Source organism: Tachypleus tridentatus, chromosome 8 (genome assembly GCF_004210375.1).
Source record: "Tachypleus tridentatus isolate NWPU-2018 chromosome 8, ASM421037v1, whole genome shotgun sequence".
Classification (NCBI taxonomy): Eukaryota; Metazoa; Arthropoda; class Merostomata; order Xiphosura; family Limulidae; genus Tachypleus; species Tachypleus tridentatus.
In genome coordinates, this window is record NC_134832.1 from 48,144,681 (window position 1) to 48,151,083 (window position 6,403).

Below are 6,403 nucleotides of genomic sequence, written 5' to 3' on the forward strand. Positions count from 1 at the left end.
AAAATATTTACACAGCATTTTATGTTTTTTTTTTCTAGAATGAAAACAAAATGTTCCGATTATAACTATTCTTCAACATTCACCATATGCTAATTTAAAATAAATAATATTGTGAATTAGTCTTCGGTAGATGGCGCGAGTTGAATAGTGGGCAAGATCTAATTGCACGAGTGGTAAATTTTAATCGTTGACGCCGTTAAAATTATTCACGAATCACTCTGCGCAACTCGTTACTAAACAAAAAGATGCGCAGATGGCTAGCCATTTGTGCTCTGTACTACTAATAACAGCAGGAAAGAGGTAATTATTGTTTGTTACTTGCAGATACTAATATAAAATAAAAATATATGCATCCCATCCGCAGAGGCCTCTAACGAACCTCTAACTATTCTAACCTCCTGCTAATTATGTCTAAACGCTGTAGAGCATAGTAATACAATATTTAAGTTCTATCAACGTTAAGAAAATGTTCTGTTATTTCACAATAGCTTTAATTAAAATGTTAGAAGTGATTCCTTTTATCTTAGAATTCTCGCATGAAGCAACATAAGGGTTATCTGAGTACAGTCCAAAGCACCCGCCGCCAATTCTTGGGCTAATCTCATCTTACCGAATAGAGGGATTAGACAGTTACTCTTATAACGCTTTTAATAATGATTATTTTGATACAGTTTGTTATGTTCAAGCACAGAGATGCACAATGGACCACAACAGCCATGCTAACTCCACGTGGTGGTAAGTATTGTAACATAGCAACTATGCCACATTCACCCATGTGTGTTATTTACTAAACTGATATGATTTAAATTACCTGGCACTCACCATTGGGCTGTCAGAAGATGGTTCATGATGATGAAAATCCCACTTGTAGTAAGAATGTATCTAAAGACTGCTGGTATGGGCATTAAAACTTTAATTAACGTTTTAATTAAAGTTTTAATAGTCATACATTAGAATACAAAACGTAGTTCAATTCCTTAGACAGGCGCAGTAATTTCATAATTTGGTTGTTAATACAACACATTTGTTACTGTCATAACGTAACGACTTTCTGTCATAAGTTAGGGTAGAAACAAGATGGAAGCAAAAACAATAACAAAAAAACTAGAATCAGCGACCTCTTTGACCGCCAAAAAGGCTTGCTTTAGGCCTAAACATTTCGAGAATTGTCAGTAGTTTAGGTTACCACTTATAATAATAAAAAATATCTATGATTCGGGAACTGAAAGACAAGTTTTATCTTTATTTCGTTCTTTTATAGTGTAGATCTGTTGATAACCATAAATAAACTTAAGTAGTTACATATCAATTATCACTAATTGTTTCAAATCAACGTGTTAATTATTTATTGAAGAATGTATCTTCCCCTGAGTTCAACCGTTCTGCGGTTAAAACCAAACCAGGATGATACGAGTGGTTCTACGGGGGATCAGCAGTAAGTTTGTGGAAGGTAAAATACGGTGTTCGATTCCCCCTTTGTGGATAGAGCACAGACAGCTCATAGGATATTCCATTGTTTGTTGTTAAGCACAAACATACACAATAGGCTACTTGTGTCAAGCCCACTATTGATAGCCCATTATATAGCTTTGCAATAAAAGAAAGAAAGACAATAGAAACAACGTACGATATGTTACAGTCATTTTGATGTTGTCGCTGTTTAGTATATCTTACAAAGGTTTCTACAATAACTAATTTTTTCTTTTATTTTACCTAAAAATGTTTATACAAAGATACTTAACAGGTTTACAAAATATAATGTTTGAAATATAAATAAAAAAGAATTATTACCTGCGAAATTAGTAATTATGTAAAGCTGTTAACTTATGAAAACATAGGGAAATCCCCTCTCTACAAGAACTAGATCCTACTGGTACATTTAGTCTTCGCTTTTTTCATAACGACAGTTATTTTTCTATAGCGTTGTTTTGTCCAGAAATAGGGTTGGTTTAGTAACTTTAGAGAAGACATAAATGGCTGAACTAATTACTTCTATCATAAACGGATCAGATTACTCGCGCATTTGTAGAGTAAAAAAAAAATTAATGACCCAGTTAAGCCTCATTTGAATAAGATGGCGAAGTAGTTATATTTATGATTTACTGATACTGTTTCTTAGGCCTAATACAATAAAAAAATGAAGTGTTTTGATTGTCTGGAACTAGTAAAAACGAGGTGCTGCTGACTTATTTAGAACAGGGAAAAATTATAGGCTAAGAGTATGAAGGATTATTAAACCTAAGCTGGCCAACTTTAAAGTCAATATGAACCAAAGCAGTAATTAGTAGAGTTAATTGTACTGTTGTTGGTATTACTGCTCACACTGTTTTAGTAAGCGGATTAATTATTATTAGCAACCCTGTAGCCAAACAAATCATGAACCCACAAGCACATTAATTATCATTAGGAACCCTGTAGCCGAACAAATCATGGATCCATACGTATTTAACTTCAAAAATAGTTTAAGAAATTTGTTTAAAAAAACCCCAATGAGATCCATATGGATTCCTTCGATCATTTTACAGTTTAAAGGGGAAAAAATGGCCTTTATAAAGCTCTATAAACAGTGATGCCATATTTTTCTGAAATGAAAAATAAAAATAAAATTTTATTTATATTTACTTATTTAGGTGTTAGGCTTAGCTAGAAGTGACAAAGTTGTGAAGTATACCAAACCGTGGCATAAAGAACTAGTTAATATTTTCTTAAATTGGCCGAGGTTTTGTTAAACTCCATTAAAACCCACATATAAAATATCAGTTAATTTGTTTGGTCTAACAAGGAAGTAGAAAGTGGTTTGGTTCCGTTAGGGTCCAATTATCACATTTTCTGAATACGCTCGTACATCGTGCTAAAGAAGGCTGGTTAGGCCTACTTCTCCAATTAGGCCTTTTCTTCTCCAGGTTTGTTCAGATAATATCTAAAGAAAACAAACCAAACGAAACCCCCAATCGCTTCATTATGCTCATAAATCACCTTTTTTCAGCTTATTATTATATCAGCATAATGTGCTTGTATGCTTTAGAAAGAAGTCCTTGTTCATAGAATTGAGAAAAATGAAAAGACGTTAAACTGTTTTAGGGGCTCGACAGTAATAGCTAAAATCTTTTGTTACATACTGTGTTATATAGGCTTATTTTCGTTTGACGATATGGCTTTAATGGTCGAATGTGGACGATTTATTTTGTTTAAAACTGGAAGAACCATTGGAGAGGCTAGATTATCTAGCTTGATATATAAATAATTAGCAACAGAAAAACTATAAATTATTTAGCGATCTTAGTTAGATCTTAAACTGGCATAATAAGACAGTTCCATGACAAATAAGAAGATACCTTTTACATAGTTGTCTGTCGGTGGCACAGCGATAATCTAAGGATTTACAACCCTAAAATGAGGGTGAACAAAGCAGATAGTCTGACGTGGCTTTTATATAAACAAAACCAAACTAATACACACACTTTCTCTGTATATAACTTTAGAAATTGTTGGCCAAACAAAAGAATTTTTTTTATTATCCTGCAAAGAAAATAAAAGAGAGTTAGTTTTGAGGAACGAAAGTTAATAGAGACTAAGAAATGAGAAGTGGAAAGAAAACTGATGCTATTACAGTGAAACCTAAGAAAGGTGGTTGACCTGTCCACAATACTGAAATTATAGCGTCAAGACGGATAACTGGCGTGGTTGTATGTGGTTCAGGCGAAATTACTGTCTTTGCCTATGTGTTTTGGTACGTGGTAACGTAATCATGTTTGTGTACATGGAACTACCCAGAAGTCAAGGATTAAATATAACACCAAAATTCGAGTTTCGATACCCGTGGTTGACATAGCACAAATAACACATTGTTTAGTTTCATGCAAAGCTACTACAGAAATCTCATAGGAAGTCAGTTGTGGTATATTTTAGCAACACTATATACCAGAAGTAGATTCCCCAGTAGCAACGCGGTATATACTAGAAACCGGGTTTCGATATCCGTGGAAGACAGTTTGTTTTGGAATTTCGCGCAAAGCTACTCGAGGGCTATCTGTGCTAGCCGTCCCTAATTTAGTAGTGTTAGACTAGAGGGAAGGCAGCTAGTCATCACCACCCACCGCCAACTCTTGGGCTACTCTGTTACCAACGAATAGTGGATTAACCGTAACTTTATAACGCCCCCACGGCTGGGAGGGCGAGCATGTTTGGCGCGACTCGGGCGCGAACCCGCGACCCTCAGATTACGAAGTGCACGCCTTAACGCGCTAGGCCATGCCGGGCCCCCCCGTGAAAGACAGAGCACGGATAACATATTGTGTCTATCTTTGTGCTTAACTTGAAACAAACAAACAAGTATCAGAATTATTGTTTGAGATTTAAAGAGTTTTGTGTGTGTTTCGTATAGCAAAGCCACAAAGGGCTATCTGCTCAGCCCACCGAGGGGAATCGAACCCCTGATTTTAGCGTTGTAAATCTGGAGACATACCGCTGTACTAGCAGGGGGCTTAAAGAGTTTTATTTAATATTTTATAAAGTAACTTCAGTTTTTAAAGTATATCTTCTATTAACGCTTTCCGAAGTACTTCTTTCATTAAACTTTTGGGCTTGCCCGTAAGTCAGTGGAACATTTACAGACTTACGACGCTAAGATTCTGTGTTCTATTATTCGCGGAGGACAGACTACAATGTAGATTTGTAATAAAAATCCAGCAATAAGTTTTAACGTTTCATAAAGTAACCATTCTCCTAAAAATTGCCTCCCAGCAACATAACACCAAAATTTAGGGTTCGATCTCTATCACGAGCACGACACAGATAGCCCGTTGCCCATCTTCGTGATTCAGAGTTAACAGACAAAGAAATCTTTAACATTTTATGAAGTAACTATTAGCGTTTCATAAATTATCTGTTCTTATCTCTTTTATAAAATATTGTTTTAGCTGTTTTTGAAATGCTTCCTTTCTAACACTATTTTTTCCTGAACTAATTTTTGTTTTGTCCGTTTTCTGCAGTAATTATTTTTAACGTTGTTTGAATAAACACTTACTTTAGTGTTTTTGTAGCAACTCTTCTTAACGTTTTTTTAAGTATCTTTTGTTTGTTTTATGAAACTCATTTTTATCGCAACGTCTTATTAAGCACGAGATTTATTAATTTATATTTGTTTGCATTTCGGTTGAACTGTGTCTTTTATAAGAGATGGAGCTGTAGTTAAAGTGTACTTATTTTTGTTCTGTCTGCTTCTTTCAAGGACTCTGAAGATGGATAAACCATTATTCGAGCCAGAGGCTCTGTAACCAACTCCTCGCCAGGAGTGGTTGTTTCTTCCTTATCTGCTGACATTTCTGTAATGATCCTCTAATATGGTCTTGAAACTGTTTTGAGAAGTAGAGTTATATATTCAGTACATAAACGTGGAGTTGATATCAAACTAATCATGATGAATTGATGAAAGCGAAGACCCTGAACTGTGCCCATTACAGCAACGATCCATAATTGTTAGGCCTACTTCCGAGCAACCACTAAGTTCCTATGACAGTCAACGCAATCTATTCTCATTAGAGATGCTCCCTAGAGACCAGTGGCCGAGAGTATAATATTGCTAATTTTCGCAAGGGGACGCTGCTGGGTTTTGTTATGCTCAAATTAACCAGTAAAAGGAGAGAACCAGCAGAAAACGAGGCTGATATATTTTGCAAAATAAATTTAGGCTTATGAAACGTCCGAAGTAACAGCTAATTTACATGAAATTAGAAATACATTTACCAAAAATAATCAACGTAGATATAAGTGCGATAATTCATAAACCGAAAAGTTCATGAATACTATAGTTAGAAGGCACCATCATTCCATTACAAAAATACAACTGACAAAATCCACAAGAGATTGTATAGCGACGGGTAACAGTCTGTTTAAAAGTTGTTGTCAGCTACAGTTTTTCAATAAGAAAACAATATAACGACGTTTGCTCTCGATAGATTTTTGTTTGTTTTTTCCATTATAATTCTTATCATGACCGCTTGAGGGCTGCAACTACGCCATTAGACAATAAGACACACATTATCTCTGATTATAGATTACAAGTTTATTCGATAAGAAAGTCTAGAAACTGTTTGAAATTTTAAGTGAAATGTACAAATAATACGAACTTGAGAGTTCTGATAACATTAGCACACAAGGTCGCACACAAAATGTGAACTGAATTACAACTCAAAGTTTGAGCACTTTAGAATAGTTTTGGGTTTTTCTCGGAAATTCATCAAGTTGGGAGTTAGACCAGATGATTAGTTGAAAGCTGTAATTTCAAAACATACAAAACCTACAATATAAATGATTGACCATACCCTTATCGGAGAACACGATCCGTACCATAACGTTAAAACTCGGGATAGTTAGTGTCAGATATTTGTACAAAGCTACCTAG

At 35.0% G+C, this 6,403-nt stretch overlaps 1 long non-coding RNA gene across 1 annotated transcript; it reads left to right on the plus strand.

The window, feature by feature from the left end:
* Positions 1–306: 306 nt before the first annotated feature.
* LOC143222350 (uncharacterized) lies at positions 307–5,703 on the plus strand. The gene is made up of 2 exons (XR_013012194.1): positions 307–735; positions 5,231–5,703. It is a non-coding gene; the product is annotated as an uncharacterized LOC143222350 (long non-coding RNA).
* The last annotated feature ends 700 nt before the right edge of the window (positions 5,704–6,403 follow it).